We start from the raw sequence: 22,380 nt of genomic DNA, 5'->3' as shown, positions 1-22,380 counted from the left end.
GCATGGATGTGTGTGATGTCCTTAGGTTAGTTAGGTTTAATTAGTTCTAAGCTCTAGGGGACTGATGACCACAGCAGTTGAGTCCCATAGTGCTCAGAGCCATTTGAACCATTTTTGCTGTTGTTAGCCATAGTTCTTGTAATCATATGCTATCGGCTCTTTCTCTGAGCTGTAGGCATCAGCTCTTATTTTTCCATTTTCAAAAAGACAGCTGTTATTGCACCAAGATTATTGTCGAAGTCTATCTGGATTTTCTTATGATCATAAATGCAAGATATTTTTCTTTGGATAACAGCATCATCAACAAATAATTTAACAGTGCTAGCAACCTTACCATGTAAATCGTTAGTGTATATTGAGAGCATAAACGTGTTATTATGCTTTACTGTGGCATTCCCGGTGTTACTTTAGTTTTTGTTGGACAGGCGCCATCCAGTGTAATGTACTGTGATCTATTAGTTAAAACTTTATCGGTACAGTTGTGACGTCTACTGGCTGGAATGGAGGAATGTACTGCCAATCACCGTTTCGCTGTCTGATAGGAAGTTACAGTCACCTGTTAGTCTTCTGTCCCTGGACTGTGAAAGTGTCGGGATTCTCCTCTTGACAGGTGTTTTATCACCTAATTGATTGTTGTAAATAAAGAAAAAGGGACAGTGGCAAAGTTACAGATCAATGATAGTTTCTACATTTACATCTACATCTATCACTGTATAGTGCATAACAGATCGTACGTCCCACTGTACTGGTTGTTGGTGGGGTTTTTTATTGTTCCATTCACCTGCCGAGTACTGTGCACCTGGCTGGTTGGAAAGTGTACATGTGATAAAGATAGACACAAAACTGAACTACACAATGCGCTGCATTACTGGTTCCATCAAATCAACCCATGCCACTGGTTATCTGTATTGAGTCACATCGCTCCACCTCACTTAAGGCGGAAACAAAGCTCTACTGAGGGAGGCCAAGAAAATCTCTGCATCACCCCCTCTAGCACTGCACCAGGAATTCTGTCATCCACCACAGCAACGATTGCGGTCAAGAAGACCAGCAAGAGTTACTGCAGGACAACTCATCGCGGATGGTTTTGATCTAAATGAAAGCTGGAAGCATGAATGGTCAACAAAAACATTGGGAACAAGAACCCACCACGTTGATCCGACGAAGAAGCCAAAAGGTTTTGACCTACCGAGGAACCTCTTGTGCTGCCTCAACAGGTTAAGGACTGGACGTGGTTGTCGTAGCTACTTCAGATACAAATGGGGTTGGATCAGTTCACCAATGTGTGAATGAAATCAAGAAGAGCAGACAACTGAACATCTAGTCCAACGCTGTCCACTTCATTCGTACCCTGGAATTCCCGACGACTCGTTCACTCTCAAACCGCGCTTATTAATTGGTTGAAAAACATGGACTTTAAGGTTTAATCTTGTCTTATATCATATGTATATTGTATACAATCACTTGTCTTATATCAACTGTATATTATATAAAATCACTACACGATTAAATAACCTATGGAGCATGGGAAAAATGATTGTTTAAATATATATGTGCGTGATGGGGTACACACGAAGTTATTTCTACATCTGTCTATGACTCTCCATACAAGACAACTTGGAGAGTCCTCCCTAACAAGAAATCCTCAACACTGTCATATATTTCATCTCATACCTCATATGACTGTACTTTTGCTAATAAGTGTAGGTGTGGTACTGAGTCAAATGGTTTTCGGAAATCGAGAAATAATGCATCTACCTTACTGTCTCAATCCATGGCTTTCAGGTTGTCATGAGAGAAAATTACAAGTTGGGTTTCACATGATCTAAAAACTAAAAAAACTCCTCCTGACAGGCCATTGAGACACCCTGCTAAACCCGCAGGATGGGACAGGTAGTTGAAGTTGTGGAAAGGGGCCAAAATAATATACAACCTTTTATTTGATCAAACATTACATGAGCCAAGAAAATTAAAAAAAAAAAAAACAGACAGCCTTAGTTTTGGAACTTAATTAGCAGCTGAACGCGGCTTACAATCTCATGCCTTAAGGACAAGACCACTTTAATTTAAAAACGGATGAAACCCAATAACTTAAAACTCAACCAAAATCAGAAATTTAAAAGGCAAAGCCTTATCTTAAAATAGTTCCTTAATTAGGCTGAAAGCCCAAAGAATCTGACACTTTAACAGCAAACAACTTAAATCCAAAATCGGCTGAAGGCCCAACACATAAGACTCAGTAACATTAATTTTAAATTTGCCAAAGGCTTTACGCAAAACAGTTCTTAAATTAGGCTGAAGGCCCAAACTGTCTAACACCTTAAGAGCAGAACAACTTCAATTCGAAATCGGCCGAAGGCCCCAAGACTCTGACGCTTTAAGAGCAAAACAACTTAAACTTAGAATCGGCTGAAGGCCCAACACTTAAGACTCAATAATATTAATTTTAAAAATGCCAAAGGCTTTACATAAAACAGTCCTTAAATTAGGCTGAAGGCCCAAACCATCTGACGCCTTAAGGGCAAAACAACCTTAATCTAAAAATCGGCTAGAAGCTGTACAACGAGAACAAACAAGAAAAGGCAATACACCCAAGGGCGCTCAGAAGTTCCGAGGGTCGGCCTGGAATTCAAACACTAACGGACCCACCGACAAGATAATCTCCACTTCACCCCACCAGCAGACAACAGGGAGTTCAGTGGAACAACATAGAAGGTATTGGCGCCACAACCAATTATACATTGAGCTGTCAAACTTCACATTGTGTTGGACATCGACAACATGATGAGGAAAATACACTGCCTGAATTTATGTCAACGGCCAGGGCAGGTAACCGGAACGTTAATGGCCAAAAGGCAGAAGATTCCGCTGGTGCACTTCAATTCAAATAACCAAGTACAGCTAAACTCCACGAGAGGGTGGCTAAAATTTTCCAGCTTGAAAACATACGTTGTTATTCGCTGGAATATCCCAACAGCCGACAACGAACTCCAAACGACACAGTTTGAACAGTCGTGACTTGCTGGTAGATTAAGCCAAAACTCAACTTTCATGTCCAGGGTCGGTGAGCCACGAACCTCGTAGCAATGGGAACAGCACCACACACTCCAACACCGCATAGGTGCCACCAGTGGGCCCGGCCAAACTACGCGCTGTGGAGAATTCCTCGCTGCTCCAGGCCAACCGACCAACTGTCCAGGCCTAGAAATGGTGAAAGGACCAAGTATACGTCGGCCGATAAGACGACCAACCGAACGACCAACCAACAGTCGTCCTACTCCAATCTCCCTCCGTCGGACAGTTCATGTGTGTCGCCAGCGGTCGGCGAGCACAGGCTGTCGGCGCCTCACCGGCGCTCCGTCCCCCGACTTCACTGCTGCTGCGTCCCGACTGCACTGCTGGTCCATCCCGAACTGCCTGCAGGCACATGACGATCCGGAAATACTATGGGTCGCTACGTGCTCCTGCTGCCGCTCATGGCCATGTAAGGCAGGAAGTTAGTGACGCCAGTAAATGGAATAAGAAAACGAGGTCTCAGCACCGTAATAGAAGATGACAAACAATAAATGGGATAAAAGCGAGCCGTGCTTGGCTCAGCCACGAATGACCAACGGTAACGACAGGCCGTTGTGTCATCCTCAGCCCATAGGCGTCACCAGATGCGGATATGAAGGGGGATGTAGTCAGCACACCGCTCTGCCGGCCGTATGCCGGTTTCCGAGACCATTCACATGATCTATGCTCTCGAAATCCATGCTGGTTGACTTAGAGGAGGTCGTTCTGTTCGAGATACCTCATTATATTTGACCTCATAATGTGTTCTACACTCAAGAATCAAAAAAACTGGTACATCTGCCTAATGTCCTGTAGGGCGCCGGCGAGCAAGCAGAAGTGCCACAACATGACGTGGCCTGGAGTCGATTAATATCTCAAGTAGTGCTGGAGGCAACTGACACCATGAATCCTACAGGGCTGTCCATAAATCTGTAAGAGTACGAGTGGTTCAGGATCCCTTCTGAACAGCACGTTGCAAGGCATCCCAGATACGCTCAATAAAGTTCATGGCTGGGGAGTTGGTGGACAGCGAGAGTGTTTAAACTCGTAAGAGTGTTCCTGGAGTCACTCTGTAGAAATTCTGGAAGTATGGGGTTTCGCATTATCCTGCTGGAATTGCCCAAGTCCATCGGAATGCACAATGGACATGAATGGATGCAGGTGATCAAACAGGATGCTGAGATACCTATCACCTGTCAGAGTTGCAACTAGACTTATCAGGGGTACCATACCAATCCAACAGCACATGCCCCATACCATTACAGGGCCTCTACCAGCTTGAACATACCCATGCTGATATATGGAGGGTCAATGGATTCATGGGGTTGTCTCCATAACCGTACACGTCCATTCGCCTGATACAATTTGAACCGAGACTCGTCGGACCAGGTAACATGTTTCCAGTCATCAACAGTCCAATGTGGATGTTGAGGGGCTCGATAGTGTTTCGTTGAATAGTTCGCACGCTGACACTTATTGATGGCTCAACATTGGAATCTGCAGAAATTGGCGGATGGGTTACACTTCTGCCACGCTGAACGATTCTCTTTAATCGTCGTTAGTCCCGTTCTTGCAGGATCTTTTTCTGGCCGCAGCGATGTCGGAGATTTGATGCTTTACCGGATTCCTGATATTCACGGTACACTCGTGAAATGGTCGTACGGGAAAATCCCCACGTCATCGCCACCTCGAAGATGTTGTGTCCCATCGCTCGTGGGCCGACTATACCACTACGTTCAAACTCGCTTAAATCTTGATAACCTGCGACTGTAGCAGCGGTAACCGGTTTAACAACTGCGCCTGACACTTGTCTTATACAAGCGCTGCCGACCGCAGCGCCATATTCTGCCTGTTTACATATCTCTGTATTTGAATACGCATGCCTACACCGGTTTATTTGGGGTTTCAGTGTAAGATTGTGCAAATAATGGATGTCAAGGATATTGAAAGGCAGTTTTGTGGATAATTGCTGCCACCCTTCTTGCTGACAAGTGCGAGCTGTGCTTTCTTTCAACTACTGTGCACAGTTTCAGTGAATTAAAGATTAATATTGAATATATTGCAGGAAAAGACACAAATGTGAGGTAGTGGTGACACAGTTTTTACGGTGTTCACTCGCAGTTCTGAATGACGTGGTTAGAAGCCACTTTAGTGAAGGACAAGGAATGAAATATAAAGGACATTGAAACACAATGGACCGTAAATGAGAATGCGTCCCGCCCCTTGACAGATTGAGAAATATTCTATCATGATTAATCAAGAAAATTAGAAATACTACCCATGATCTCTCTATTACGAATACAGAAGCAATAGCCGAACGACAAAGCTTATCACACTACGATCGGCGGAATCACGACGGTAGATAAGCGTGGTGCAAAGAGAGTGATTGCACTGCTACGAGCAAAGTAGTTGTTGTCTTTCCATTGTGAACTATGTTGACCAAAGCGGATGGGCTTACTACATGCAAGGTTGCTCACAAGACGACAGAAGACAACGATTAGGTATGAAAATGGTAGTAACATCCGCTCAACTGTCTGTGAAGTGAAGGTTCCGGGATCAGCAACCGAATGGAGCTGGAGTTTGACTGTCCATACTATTAGTAAACTTGGACACCACATCGTAGAATGTGTCTCCAGTTCGCAAATAGTTTTCTGTAACCAATATGATTGGGTGGTGGAGGCCGAACCGTAATCCCAGATGCCTTCACCAGGCAGAACGGCACGGTCTTTTTGACTCTCAAGTTGGGACACCTGTTTGGACGCCAGTTTCTGAGAGAGGGACCAATTAGTGTAGCTCCAACACAGCGTGGTTTCAACTTAAAATTTTCTGACGTTTGTCTGTAAAACCTCGACGTTACACTTGTTAATTCGCATGGTCTTGCATACTCAGCTGCACCACGAGACACAGTGCGACATGCCAGTAAAGTGGATGTGGGGGTGACATCAGGGACAGGGTGCTTCCAACTCGGAACTAGCACATGCGGAAGGGTTACCCACAATAATTCTCTGTTGTACCGCATGAGAATGCAGCGGATGTCTTCATCAGATCTTGTGACAACAAGCCAAGTGTCACACTGTAGCAATCACCTACATCTACATCTACATGATTACTCTGCAATTCACATTTAAGTGCTTGGCAGAGGGTTCATCGAACCACAATCATACTATCTCTCTACCATTCCACTCCCGAACAGCGCGCGGGAAAAACGAACACCTAAACCTTTCTGTTCGAGCTCTGATTTCTCTTATTTTATTTTGATGATCATTCCTATCTATGTAGGTTGGGCTCAACAAAATATTTTCGCATTCGGAAGAGAAAGTTGGTGACTGAAATTTCGTAAATAGATTTCGCCGCGACGAAAAACGTCTTTGCTTTAATGACTTCCATCCCAATTCGCGTATCATATCTGCCACACTCTCTCCCCTATTACGTGATAATACAAAACGAGCTGCCCTTTTTTGCACCCTTTCGATGTCCTCCGTCAATCCCACCTGGTAAGGATCCCACACCGTGCAGCAATATTCTAACAGAGGACGAACGAGTGTAGAGTAAGCTGTCTCTTTAGTGGACTTGTTGCATCTTCTAAGTGTGCTGCCAATGAAACGCAACCTTTGGCTCGCCTTCCCCACAATATTATCTATGTGGTCTTTCCAACTGCAGTTTTTCGTGATTTTAACACCCAGGTACTTAGTTGAATTGACAGCCTTGAGAATTGTACTGTTTATCGAGTAATCGAATTCCAACGGATTTCTTTTGGAACTCATGTGGATCACCTCACACTTTTCGTTAATTAGCATCAACTGCCACCTGCCACACCATACAGCAATCTTTTCTAAATCGCTTTGCAACTGATACTGGTCTTACTAGACGGTAAATTACAGCATCATCTGCGAACAACCTAAGAGAACTACTGAGATTGTCACCCAGGTCATTTATATAGATCAGGAACAGCAGAGGTCCCAGGACGCTTCCCTGGGGAACAGCCGATATCACTTCAGTTTTACTCGATGATTTGCCATCTATTACTACGAACTGCGACCTTCCTGACAGGAAATCACGAATCCAGTCGAACAACTGAGACGATACCCCATAGGCCCGCACCTTGATTAGAAGTCGCTTGTGAGGAATGGTGTCAAAAGTTTTCCGGAAATCTAGAAATACGGAATCAACTTGAGATCCCCTGTCGATAGCGGCCATTACTTCGTGCGAATAAAGATAAGAGTGCATGACTCATCCTGCTGAGATCTCGTTGTGGCGTGGCGTTATCTGAGTTTGGAACACTGACAGCCACTGCAGATGACACACACACTGGGTGCACCAATGTCCATCTTCTTCCACTAACTCCATCTCTGACCGCACTACAATGCATGACCCTACATTAGGGAGCCACACACGGTTCTGTGTTAGTGGTGGGTCATACTTCTTGTTGTGGCGTGGCACCATCATTGAGTGGGACAATGTCAGCCACTGTGGATGACACAGCCATCTTGGTGTACTAGTCTTCCACCTTTTCCACAGACTGCATCTTAGACAGCACTGTGATGCACGACTCATTGGTAGTGAGCTGTGCACAACTCATGTTACTGTTGCAGTGGGCGGGTTGTCCATCTGTACGTCCTGCAATCGTTTGACAGCTGCCTGTGGATCATTCAGTGGGCCAATGGCTATGACACTGTCTGACCTCTCGGGACAGACAGTCACCTAAGGTTGCACACAGAGAGGGATCGCCGAGCCGCAGCTGGGCCCAGGTAGAAGCTGCCGTGACTTCAGAGGAGGGTGGGGACGTGGTACACTGCCCCATGGCCCCCTAAGCTGACCCTCAGCAAGTCACTATGCTGCACAGTGAAAGTGTCCAGCCCACCCCACACTCTTTTGTCACCATTTACTTTACCCACACCTGCTCGGTGAACAGTGCAGAATCACAGTGGTGTGCATCTCTCGCCACTGACTTAACCCATAGACAAACGTACAAATGATATAACAGTTAAATAAAAAATTACAAAATCCGTTTTTTCCACAGTAATAAACTTTGCAGTGTGAATGGTTTCACCCTAACCTAACTTAAAAAACCTAATATTACTTAGAAAGCCGGCCGCGGTGGTCTAGCGGTTCTAGGCGCTCAGTCCGGAACCGCGCGACTGCTACGGTCGCAGGTTCGAATCCTGCCTCGGGCATGGATGTGTGTGATGTCCTTAGGTTAGTTAGGTTTAAGTAGTTCTAAGTTCTAGGGGACTGATGACCTCAGAAGTTAAGTCCCATAGTGCTCAGAGCCATTTGAACCATTTAATTAGAAAAATATAAAAATGACTTGCCTCAGTTGATTTATCTTTTTGTGTGTTTTAAGTTCATCACTAGTTATGTTTTACAAGAAAAGTGAGATGACAAGAGAAGAGTGCTGACAATACAAAAGTTGCATCCATAAATAGAAACAGGATGATGGCTCAATCAGATTAACAGTTTTATCCAGACCAAGTCTTCGGTTGAAAATGACAGAAAATTAACTAGTAAAGCAATCCTTTTTGTAACAAATAGTCAACACTCACATAGGCGATATCATGGGAATCATTCTCAACGGGTATAAGTGGTGTTACTTTTAGCAACAGACATACTATTTACAATTATGTAACAATACCAAACATGTAACTGTACTACACTTCCTACTGTTGCCATTTACGACTGCATATTACGTAAACACACATCTCTACTCATGCCACAACACTCGCAGCTTAACTGTTACTCAAGGATAGTTTTGGGATACTCGTCTTTCTCAGCTCATGTCCTTCACATTACTCCATGGTTTCCTTTAGATTCATGTGGCATCATCTCATGGCCTTATACCTGTCTTCATAAATGTACTCCATACTAAAACATAACTGCATCTATCAATGATATCAAAAATCAGCAGTAGCGAAGCACATCCCAGAAAAATCATAAAAAGACTTCAGTACTTCAGTCATAAAATTTACATCAGCTGTTCTAACTTTTCATTAATACAAAGGAACCATAACAGTTGAATGATATGAATGTCCAACATTTTCCTTATACTGTCGTCATCTACTGTCAGTGTCTCACTTACTCGATGAGTGGCTTGACATGTCAGACGTGATGCTGTCCCTGTGATTCGCATGTGTGGATGTTCTCCATCTCCATGCATTGAGATGTGGAATACAACATACTCGGTACAGGCTACCAGAAGGAGGTTCTTACTCATTGGTCTGAAGATGACCACAGTTGTGGTCGAAACCGGTTACCAGAATAAATAATTTGTGATCAAGACTGTTTTTGATAGTAAATATTGATAGCGGAAGACCTCATACGAGATATACAGGGCGAATCATGTAGGCTACGACTTGCACCACAAATTGCAAGCTAGCCTATGGTGGCGGCAGTTCTCTATCTGGCAAACGACTAAAAAGTCGTAACCACCACACCCAAGAGGTGCCACATTTACCAGTAGCGCAAGGAAATCTGACTAGTGGCCCCAGTTGGATCAGCCCTGAGTTGGGCAACTAGACATAAAATTGATTTAATTAGTTCAAACCCACAACAAAATAAATGACATCATAAGTCATGAGAAAGAGTGTCGCTGAAAGATAGATAACTAGGACCTACGGCATCACAAAGAGATTTATTAACTAATATCAAGGTCAAGAGAGAACAAACATCTAAACAAAAACTTCAACTGTATAACATTTCATGAACACGAACTGAAGATGGTTGGCAATAGACTTGGGGAACCTGAAACGTCCCCTTTGAACAATTAGACATGACTATGCTTAAACTGACACACAATATTTTTAGCGCAACGCAATCTGACTTTCAAAAATCCCTACAAAAGAATGGCCCTGACTAACATTAACCTATACGTTTCACAAATCACTTACCCCACAAAAATCTTCGTTACTCGAACTACTGCAATACAGCGAGCGCCACTATTGCCAGCTAAATAAAAGATTCAAACCACTGAATGCACTAACTACTGATAGGCACAGTTAGCAAAAGAAAGATTTTGATAGAGAACAAACAATGTATTTACCTTAATATTGTTCAAAAGTCATATTATATATATTAGTTCATGACATCCCGTCCTACAAATTTACTCTTTCTTAATGAGACACGTCCAGATCGTCCGCTCTCAAAATTCCGTCATCTCTCTCCCCACATCCACCACTGCTGGCGGCTCACCTCCAACTGCGCAACGCTACGCGCTGTTAACATCCAGCTGCCCAACACTACAATGGCAGACAACAATGCAAACTAGCCACAGACTGCACACAGCACAGGCAGTGATTTTCATACAGAGCGCTACGTGGCGTTACTAATAAGAAAACCTAAACAGGCTAGTTATATAGCCCCCATGCTCCACACAAAAAATTTTACAAATTGTTTTGGGCACTGGCCAATACATATTTGTTAAAATTTTTTTCACAATTACAATAACAAAGAAATCATATGCACACACTTATTGATATAATGTTGGTCAAAAGCTAAAATTTTCTCACAGTCCATAAAGAGAGTCCTGATCATCTAAAATTGCAGTTTTTTTTTCTCAAAGTCTGAACAGTAAAAGACAATGCACACGGAAGTATTGGATTTCAATGCAGTCTTGAAGAAGTAGTGTTGTCCTTCCAACAGAAAGACAGTGCTGACTCTTGACATGCAGACAGGTAATGGGCCACAACAGAGCAAACCCACAGCAGAGTCAGTCGAAGTTTTGAAGAATATTGGCGTTACCAGCAGAGAAACCTAAACAGCCTACTAACAAACCTAACTGGAACTTACTTGTAAATGAGTCTGGCTACTGTGAGTGGAAGGGTGCCCACCGAGGCAAGCACACTCTACTGTATCGTCCCACTGATTGGTCTCTCGTGTCAAAATATAATTAAGCATGCAATGAACAATGGGTGCGACTACTGCGAGTACAAGGCTGCTGTGAAAGAAAGGTGGTCGTGAAAACGATTGATAGGCTTCTGCATTTACCGAAGCTGCGTAGCGTTACTGATACAGCCGGTGAAAGATGAGATGCTGTCGTTGTGTGTGGGCGCTGCCAAAGTGTCGTACTGCGGGAGGTGACCCCCACGTGCCCCCGTGATTGTCTCGCGTCTACGAAAATATAAAGTTTCGCCCTGGTGCCCGGACGTCTTCACAACTAACTGCTCTCTCCATAGAAACGGATGAGCTGTAGTGAGTGTTCTCCGCGACGGTCGCGAAGCCAATTCTTGCCTCTCCCACTGCACAAAACCTTCCAAAAAACAACTGCCCCCCCCCCTGCCACCCATGTTCTCGAATAAACCTATCATGGCCCAGCAGTGGTTACTACGTCAATCATGTTTTATAGCAAGGATACCCGATCTTCCTAAACCAATCACTGAAGTGTAGTAAACATTCTGCTCTCCAGAAAAGCAGCACACAATGCCTGGAGGTCCTGCAGCCAAACCCCTGGCGCATTTCACAAGATGAGGGAAGCTTCCTAGTGAAAACGAGCTCCGTCTCGTCCATAAAACGATTTAGTGGGCGCGTTTTTGGCGAGGCGGGGCGGCATCTAAGAAACGCGACATGTGGAGAAATTCGCCATCTTTTCTCACAAGGTACGCTGTTCTCATAATAAACACACTAGCCGGGCGCCAGCCTGACGCCGCTTCACCTGTACCCGCCCACGGAATAAGCAGACCGGGCTGCCACACCATGTCCACTCGCTAATAAAGAGGTCAGACCAGTTTCTGAGGAAGTGTCATTTCGCATCCAGCCACGGCGTTCCCACCCCCTTGCTTGGCCGCCAGTGGAACAAGGGTCGTCCACCAGAATCGTTGCCCATAAACCACTGCCCTGCAGGGCCCGTGGCCAGTTCGGTAACCACAAAGGAATCCGTCAACTCACTTCTGGTCGGGGGAAGTTCTAAAGCTGTCCCTAAAGCAATGGTCACCTCCAGCGATCAAAAATCTGTCTCTATAGCTGAGCTTAATTCTACTACTGCTACTCAAGTTATGCAAGTACTGTGAGATCAATCGGGAGTTTACCCTAACCCTAATAGTCCATCAGATTAACATCAATCAGGGAAAATTTAGGTACACTAAAAGCGAGTGAAATTCTATGAGAATCACGGAAACAAAGTGAAAGAGGAAGTACCTAATAGATATTACCACGGCAGTGGCCTGACCGGAAGGCACCGCCACCGTTCAAAACATTGCAAAAATGGAAAGTGGTATTGATGTGCGGTTTTCACGGAATGGATTGGTAGTGAGGGGCTCATATTGTTAGCCAATCAACAGGTTGTAATAATACTTATAAAGTGTATTTCCTGTGTAAATATACACTTTTTTAAATGGAACAATGCTTATTGACAACATACTACACTACTGGCCATTAAAATTGCTACACCAAGAAGAAATGCAGATGATAAACGGGTATTCATTGGACAAATAAATTATACTAGAACTCACATGTGATTACATTTTCACGCAATTTGGGTGCATAGATCCTGAGAAATCAGTACCCAGAACAACCACACCTGGCCGTAATAACGACCTTGATACGCCTCGGCATTGAGTCAAACAGAGCTTGGATGGCGTGTACAGGTACAGCTGCCCATGCAGATTCAACACGATACCACAGTTCATCAAGAGTAGTGACTGGCGTATTGTGACGAGCCAGTTGCTCGGCCACCATTGACCAGACGTTTTCAATTGGTGAGAGATCTGGAGAATGTGCTGGCCAGGGCAGCAGTCGAGCATTTTCTGTATCCGCAAAGGCCCGTACAGGACTTGCAACATGCGATCGTGCATTATCCTGCTAAAATGTGGGGTTTCGCAGGGATCGAATGAAGGGTAGAGCGCCGTCCGAAGTGGCCGTGCGGTTAAAGGCGCTGCAGTCTGGAACCGCAAGACCGCTACGGTCGCAGGTTCGAATCCTGCCTCGGGCATGGTTGTTTGTGATGTCCTTAGGTTAGTTAGGTTTAACTAGTTCTAAGTTCTAGGGGACTAATGACCTCAGCAGTTGAGTCCCATAGTGCTCAGAGCCATTTAAACCATTTTTGAAGGGTAGAGCCACGGGTCATAACACATCTGAAATGTAACGTCCACTGATCAAAGTGCCGTCAATGCGAACAAGAGGTGATGGAGACGTGTAACCAATGGCACCCCATACCATCACGCCGGGTGATACGCCAGTATGGCGATGACAAATACACGCTTCCAATGTGCGTTCACCGCGATGTCCCCAAACACGGATGCGACCATCATTATGCTGTAAACAGAACCTGGATTCATCTGAAAAAAATGACGTTTTGCCATTCGTGCACCGAGGTTCGTCGTTGAGTACACCATGGCAGGCGCTCCTGTCTGTGATGCAGCGTCAAGGGTAACCGCAGCCTTGTTCTCCGAGCTGGTAGTCCATGCTGCTGCAAACGTCGTCGAACTGTTCGTGCAGATGGTTGTTGTCTTGCAAACGTCCCCATCTGTTGACTCAGGGATCGAGACGTGGCTGCACGATCCGTTACAGCCGTGCGGATAAGATGCCTGTCATCTCGACTGCTAGTGATACTAGGCTGTTGGGATCCAGCACGGCGTTCCGCTCCTGAACCCACCGATTCCATATTCTGCTAACAGTTATTGGATCTCGACCAACGCGAGCAGCAATGTCGCGATACGATAAACCGCAATCGCGATAGGCTACAATCCGACGTTTATCAAAGTCGGAAATGTGATGGTACGCATTTCTCCTCTTTACACGAGGCATCACAACGTTTCACCAGGCAATGCCGGTCAACTGCTGTTTGTGTATGAGAAATCGGTTGGAAACTTTTCTCATGTCAGTACGTTGTACGTGTCGGCACTGGCGCCGACCTTGTGTGAATGCTCTGAAAAGCTAATCATTTGCATATCACAGCATCTTCTTCCTGTCGGTTAAATTTCGCGTCTGTAGCACGTCATTTTCGTGGTGCAGCAATTTTAATGGCCAGTACTGTAAATAAAGGTAGGGTAACTCAGAGTGTGAGTGGTGCTTGTTGTCGGATTCTAGTGCAAGTCGTTTACAAGATGTTGTATTTTGTTAAGTTCTCACACCGACACTTTTACAATACCTGCGGCAATACACACTCGAGAACAATACAAGCGCTTACACTAGTTCTGTGGATTCTGACCATTAACGAGAATCTGACCATCTCAAGTTGTGTTCAAAATGACCACCAGCAGTGGCATAAACACTTCCAGTCGGGTATGGAACGAGTACTGCACACGTACTAGTATTTCAGTGGAGATGTCTGAACAGGCAACAGTAATACGAGGTGCATTCAAGTTCTAAGGCCTCCGATTTTTTTCTCCGGACTGGAAAGAGATAGAAACATGCGCATTGTTTTAAAATGAGGCCGCGTTCATTGTCAATACGTCCCAGAGATGGCAGCACCGTACGGCAGATGGAATTTTGCCGCTAGCGGCGAGAATGAGAACTGTTTTAAATACTTGAAATGGCGACGTTTTCCTTACTTGAACAGCGTGCAATCATTCGTTTTCTGAATTTGCGTTGTGTGACACCAATTGAAATTCATCGACAGTTGAAGGAGACATGTGGTGATGGAGTTATGGATGTGTCGAAAGTGCGTTCGTGGGTGTGACAGTTTAATGAAGGCAGAACATCGTGTGACAACAAACCGAAACAACCTCGGACTCGCACAAGCCGGTCTGATGACACGATAGAGAAAGTGGAGAGAATTGTTTTGGGGGATCGCCGAATGACTGTTGAACAGATCGCCTCCAGAGTTGGCATTTCTGTGGGTTCTGTGCACACAATCCTGCATGACGACCTGAAAATGCGAAAAGTGTCATCCAGGTGCGTGCCACGAATTCTGACGGACGACCACACGGCTGCCCGTGTGGCATGTTGCCGAGCAATGTTGACGTGCAACGACAGCATGAATGGGACTTTCTTTTCATCGGTTGTGACAATGGATGAGACGTGGATGCCATTTTTCAATCCAGAAACAAAGCGCCAGTCAGCTCAATGGAAGACCACAGATTCACCGCCACCAAAAAAATTTCGGGTAACCGCCAGTGCAGAAAAAATGATGCTGTTCATGTTCTGGGACAGCGAGGGCGTAATCCTTACCCATTGCGTTCCAAAGGGCACCACGGTAACAGGTGCATCCTACGAAAATGTTTTGAAGAACAAATTCCTTCCTGCACCGCAACAAAAACGTCCGGGAAGGGCTGCGCGTGTGCTGTTTCACCAAGACAACGCACCCGCACATCGAGCTAATGTTACACAACAGTTTCTTCGTGATAACAACTTTGAAGTGATTCCTCATGCTCCCTACTCACCTGACCTGGCTCCTAATGACTTTTGGCTTTTTCCAACAATGAAAGACACTCTCCGTGGCCGCATATTCACCAGCCGTGCTGCTATTGCCTCAGCGATTTTTCAGTGGTCAAAACAGACTCCCAAAGAAGCCTTCGCCACTGCCATGGAATAATGGCGTCAGCATTGTGAAAAATGTGTACGTCTGCAGGGCGATTACGTCGAGAAGTAACGCCAGTTTCATCGATTTCGGGTGAGTAGTTAATTAGAAAAAAAATCGGAGGCCTTAGAACTTGAATGCACCTCGTACGTCGTTGCATATTGTCGGGTGTAGTAGGTACGAGGCGTATTTGGAAAGTAAGGTCCGAGGAGGCGCTAAATGGAAACCACTGTGAAAATCCGATGAAACTTTGCACAGATGAGTTCGGCAGTGGCTTTAGTGTGCCCGTCGATCGTTTCATGTCGCTCTTTTCAGTTGAGAGTGCAAAATGATTGCGTAGAAATGCCAAAAGCAACAGTGTCTCCTGCGAAGTATGTGGATCTGGTGAGTGATTTCGCCTGAAGCTATGCAGCCCACGTAACATAAATGTCGTACATTTCTATCTTCGAGACAATTTTCAGCCGCGTTCTGCAGTGGCAATGAAGGCGCTCGTGCAGCGTTGTCGATGGAAAGTGTTTGATCACCCACAATACAGCTCTCAATTGGCACCCTCTGTTGTTCATCTTTGCTCACATGAACCGCTGGCTACGAAGACAAGATTTTGGCACAAGCAGAGCGGCGTAGAGAATTATTGGGAGGCACAAGCGGCTGCTTTCTATGACGAGGGCACTAAAAAGTTTGTACGTACAACGCCACCACAAATGTGTAAGTCGCAGCGGCGACTATTTAGAGAGGTAGCTGGAAAGTGTGGCAAACTGTTGCGAATAAAAAAGTTTTGATTTTCATTGTGATTTTCACTTCGCGATTGATCGGGCCTTACTTTCCGAACAGCCCTCGTATTTTCTTGTAGACAGCGTCTTTCAGCTTTCCCCACAGGTAAAAGTGTACAGGTGTCAAATACGGGAAGTGAGCCGACCAAAGTATAGATCCTCTGAGCCCAATACAACGATTTTAGTAGAATTCCTGAAGACATGCTGTAGTACTTCGTCCACTATGAGGTGACAGCCATCGTGGTAGTACCACAGCGTTCTGCTACTCTACAGAGCAACGTCTTCTAGAATCTGTGGAAGATGGTCTGTTAGGAGGCTGCAATATTTGTGCTTGTTTACTGTTCTGTCCGTGGAAAACGGGCCTATGACCTGATGGTTCACTATGCCACAGAACACGTTTACACTCCATAGACGCTGAAGTTCCACCTAACGAAGCCAAAAGGGATTGAAACTTCTGGCAGATTAAAACTGTGTGCCGGACCGAGACTCGAACTCGGGACCTTTGCCTTTCGTGGGCAAGTGCTCTACCAACTGAGCTACCCAAGCACGACTCACGCTCCGTCCTCACAGCTTTACTTCTGCCAATAACTCGCCTCCAACCTTCCAAATTTTACAGAAGCTCTCCTGCGAACCCTGCAGAACTAGCACTCCTGAAAGAAAGGATATTGCGGAGACATGGCTTAGCCACAGCCTGGGGGATGTTTCCAGAATGAGATTTTCACTCTGCAGCGGAGTGTGCGCTGATATGAAACTTCCTGGCAGATTAAAACTGTGTGCCGGACCGAGACTCGAACTCGGGACCTTTGCCTTTCGCGGGCAAGTGCTCTGCATGGTTCACAGGAGAGTTTCTGTAAAGTTTGGAAGGTAGGAGGCGAGGTCCAGGCAGAAGTAAATCTGTGAGGACTGGGCGTGAGTCGTGCTTCGGTAGCTCAGATGGTACAGCACTTGCCCGCGAAAGGCAAAGGTCCACAGTTCGTGTATCGGTCCGGCACACAGTTTTAATCTACCAGGAAGTTTCATATCAGCGCACACTCCGCTGCAGAGTGAAAATCTCATTCTCCAAAAGGGATTGTCAACAGATCAATAGTGCATATTTCGGCGGTTAACCTGGCCGTGATTGGTAAATGTGGCGTCATCACTAAAGAAGTGCATGATACATCTGGAGAATCCTGTTATAATGAGCATGTACAGAAGTTAGCACGATTCTCATAATCGTTTCCAAGCGGCTCTTTGTGCAGAGAGATGGGACGTATATCGATGGAGAATACGTAGGACTCTTGCCTGACACATGCCACATGCTCATGCCATTGCGCGGGAATTGACGTGTGGATCAACTGCAGCAGCAGCAGCAAGAAGATAAATTTCCTCCTCTTCTGTCCTCACTTGTTTCCTCTTGTTACGCTGTGTATGTGTTACACTGTAACAATCACATAACTGGTTGAAGATGTTGATAAATAACTGTGGAGATGGTTGACGTCTATTGGGATATCTTGCCACACACATCATACAAGAACGCACTGCGTTCTTCCTACATTCTCCATACATCACTAACATGTCGGCTTTTTCTGCAATTGTAAGTCTCACAGCATACTCACGACCTACTGCTTGGAATGTCACACATTAACAGACCAGCAATCGCAGTGCACTCGAGGAACACACAAGCATACTGTAAGCAACCTCGCAGGTTGAAAGTCACACAAACAAGTGTCAGTGTGGAAACTTTTCGAAATACATACCGTGAACAATTTGCACTAGAAAACCTCAAAAACACCACTAAAATTCTAATTTACCCTTCTTTTAGTTTGTTAATGTTAGTAGGCACAGCTCCATTTAAAAAGTGTATGTTTCTACAAAAAATACGCTCACTAAGTATTATTACAAACTGTTGATTGATTGACGGTTCGAGCCCCTGACCACCAATCTGTTCTGTGAAAACCACATATCAATAGCACTTTCCGTTTTCACAATATTTGCTGTCGAATAAGGGTATGATCAACACTGCTAAAAGTATGACTAAATCTATTATACCTTGTAACTGATACCCTTGGTCCTCCGTGAGTTCAGCGGGAAATTTCTTATCTCTCAAATCCTCCGAAATCGGCTCAAGATACTTAACAAACTGTACAGGATTTGTCAGTTGTGATTCCAGTTACACCCTTCAGCGCATTGTCTATGACAGAAATCAACAAGTCATATTCGTGCTCCAATTCATTGAACAGGTTTGTAAGTTGCACTATTTGCTCTGTTACAGCTATTAGAAGCGTGACATGTTGCACCTCCTTGTTCGTACTGTTTTTATATTCTTCCACATGAGCACTCAGTTTTCTAATCTCTTTGGCAATAACCTGCTCATTCTTGGTCACCGCATTTATCATTTGGCTGACCGCCGTTAGTGATGCTCTTACTATAGTTACTTACTCTTTAGACATTTTCAGACATTCTTCCTATTGCCCTTCTAATACATTTTCGGCCTAAAGTAACGAACAATATCTTACTAGTCTCGCCAATAAATTTCAATATACCTCGTTACGCCCTTGCTTCCTTGCACCTAGCCAATTGCCCAATTGCTTTCGTAGTTTTCCCCAAGTGTCGTTTTATAGTCTGCTGCACGTTTCCGCACTCTTCTGTGCTTACCTTGACCTGAAGCAACTTGGTAATGCGATACGTTACTGCTCAGTCGACCATTTGTTGCGTTTGAGCAAACTTGTCGTGTAGTTGTCTAAGGGTGAAATAGCTAAGAATTAGATAGATTGATTATACCGTGGTTATCGTAATAATCTGCCGGTGCAGATCGCAGCTGTTGTATTCATACATCTTGTGACGGCGTTCCTCATGCTGCAAGGCTGAACATCAACATGCTTCCAATAAGTGTTATCACCAATAGTACCTCCCTCCCTGGCATCTCTAATAAAAAGAAACTGTCAGCTTACTGACTGTACACTTACAGTTCTTGCTGGTTACAATTCGGCCACTCTAGTTCACAGCCCTTCGTTTCACTTACACTAATCCAATACCGAGTATCTCTCTGTCACACTGAAGCGCCAAAGAAACTGGTATTGGAGTGATAATTCAAATACAGAGGTATGTGAACAGGAAGAATACGGCGCTGCGGTCGGCAATGCCTATAAAAGACAACAAGTGACTGGTGCAGTAGGTATCAAGATTTAAGTGAGTTTGAACGTGGTGTTACAATCGGTGCACGAGCGATGGGACACAGCATCGCCGAGGTAGCGACGAAGTGGGGATTTTCCCGTGCGACCATTTCACCAGTGTACCGTGCCCATCGGGAATCCGGTAAAACATCAAATATCTGACATCGCTGCTGCCGGAAAAAGATCCTGTAAGAACGCGACCAACGACGACTGATGAGGATCGTTCAACGTGACACAGTTGCAACCTTCGCGCAAATTGCTTCAGATTTCAATGCTGGGCCATCAACAAATGTCAGCGTGCAAACAATTCAACGAAACATCATCGATATGGGCTTTCGCAACGCAAGGCCCACTCGTGTACGCTTGATGACTGCACGACACAAAGCTCTGCGCCTCGCCTGGGCCCGTCAACACCGACATTGGACGGTTGATGACTGAAAAACGCCTAGCCTGGTCTGCGAGTCTCGGTTCTGGTTGTATCGAGCGGATGGACGTATACGGGTAACCTCATGAATCCATGGACCCTGCATTTCAGCGGCGGACTGTTCAAGCTGATGAAGGCTCTGTAATGGTGTGGGGCGTGTGGAGTTGGAGTGATATGCCACCCCTAAAAGTCTAGATGCGACTCAGACAGGTGACACGTACGTAAGCATCCTGTCTGATCACTTGCATCCATTCATGTCCGTTGTGTATTCCAACAGACTTGGGCAATTCTAGCAGGACAATGCGACACCTCACACGTCCAGAATTGTTGCATAGTGGCTCCAGGAACACTCTTCCGGGATTTAAAACTTCCGCTAGCCACGAAACTCTCCAGACATTAACATTGTTGCGCATATCTGGGATGCCTTGCAACGTGATGTTCAGAGGAGATCTCCATCCAACCACTCGTACTCTTACGGATTTATGGACAGCCCTGCAGGATTAATGGTGTCAGTTGCCTCCAGTACTACTTCAGACATTAGTCGAGCCCATGCCACGTCGTGTTGCGGCACTTCTGCGTGCTCGTGGGGGCCCTACACGATATTAGGCAGGTGCACCAGTTTCTTTGGCTCTTCAGTGTATTTCTCCTATCTACATCTACATCTACATCCATACTCCGCAAGCCACCTGACGGTGTGTGGCGAAGGGTACCTTGAGTACCTCTAGCGGTTCTCCCTTCTATTCCAGTCTCGTATTGTTCGTGGAAAGAAGGATTGTCGGTATGCTTCTGTGTGGGCTGTAATCTGATTTTATCCTCATGGTCTCTTCGCGAGATATTCGTAGGAGGGAGCAATATACTACTTGACTCTTCGGTGAAGGTATGTTCTCGAAACTTCAACAAAAGCCAGTACCGAGCTATTGAGCGTCTCTCTTGCAGAGTCTTCCACTGGAATTTATCTGTCATCTCCGTAACGCTTTCGCGATCACTAAATGATCCTGTAACGAAGCGCGCTGCTCTCCGTTGGATCTTCTCTATCTCTTGTATCAACCCTATCTGGTACGGATCCCACACTGCTGAGCAGTGTTCAAGCAATGGGCGAACAAGCGTACTGTAACCTACTTCCTTTGTTTTCGGATCGCATTTCCTTAGGATTCTTCCAATGAATCTCAGTCTGGCATCTGCTTTACCGACGATCAACTTTATATGATCATTCCATTTTAAATCACTCCTAATGCGTACTCCCAGGTAATTTATGGAATTAACTGCTTATAGTTGCTGAGCTGCTATTTTGTAGCTAAATGATAAGGGATCTATCTTTCTATGTATTCGCAGCACATTACACTTGTCTTCATTGAGATTCAATTGCCATTCCCTGCACCATGCGTCAATTCGCTGCAGATCCTCCTGAATTTCAGTACAATTTTCCATTGTTACAACCTCTCGATGAACCACAGCATCATCTGCAAAAAGCCTCAGTGAACTTCCGATGTCATCCACAAGGTCATTTATGTATATTGTGAATAGCAACGGTCCTATGACACTCCCCTGCGGCACACCTGAAATCACTCTTACTTCGGAAGACTTCTCTCCATTGAGAATGACATGCTGCGTTCACTTTACTTCAGAGAAAACCTTTTAATCGATATGCATGTACCTTATACACTTCTTCACAATCAGATATGGTTCCTTCACATCGACAATGGTATATGGTCCTTGTCATTGATTATCCAATTTCTTAGTGCGTCCTCTTCATACACTTTCGTTATACAGCAACATATGATCATGCTTGATGAAAACTTTGGGATTCTGCGCTTTATCTTAATTTAATTTATTTCTTTCCTCGTTCTTTTGTGTTACAGTGCGGTTATCCTGATGTAACAGCTGCATCCCTTGCCGGATTTCGGTCACTTAATCGTCATAGTTGTATATGTGGTGGCGTTTTATGCAGCCACACAGGTAGGCTACATTTCCTACAGAAAAATAACTCAAATGGGGCATACCTCGTGGTACTATGAGATGTTGTGTTGTATACAGAAGTGGGTATGACATCCAGTCGTCACAGCCAATTTGATCTCGGCCAGTATAGTGCCACAGTCTTTCTGTTGGCATACTGGACTCGCATTCGGGAGGATGACGGCTCAAACCCTCCTACGACCACCCTGATTTAGGTTTTCTGTGATTTCCCTAAATCGCTTCAGGCAGATGCCTGGATGGTTCCTTTAAAAGGGCGCGGCCGACTTCCTTCCCTCTCCTTCCCTGATCTGAATGGACTGATGACCTCTCTGTTTGGCCCCCTCTCCGAAATCAACCAAGCAACCTTCCTGTTACGGTACGATGCGTGTGCTCCAGTGCGCCGTTGTGTTGTGGATGGTAGCTCGTGGTCTGAACCTTTCTCATCCTTCAGAGTCTACATAAGTGTTTCATGATATCACTTATAAAGTTACTACCCATGGCACTCAGTAGTGACATAGGGATCCCAAATTTCAGAATTTGATTCTCGACCTGTTTTCGCTCGACTGTGTCAGTGACTTG

The sequence above is a fragment of the Schistocerca americana genome, chromosome 7 (assembly GCF_021461395.2).
Source record: "Schistocerca americana isolate TAMUIC-IGC-003095 chromosome 7, iqSchAmer2.1, whole genome shotgun sequence".
Taxonomy (NCBI): Eukaryota; Metazoa; Arthropoda; class Insecta; order Orthoptera; family Acrididae; genus Schistocerca; species Schistocerca americana.
Note: the sequence above shows the minus strand (reverse complement) of the source record.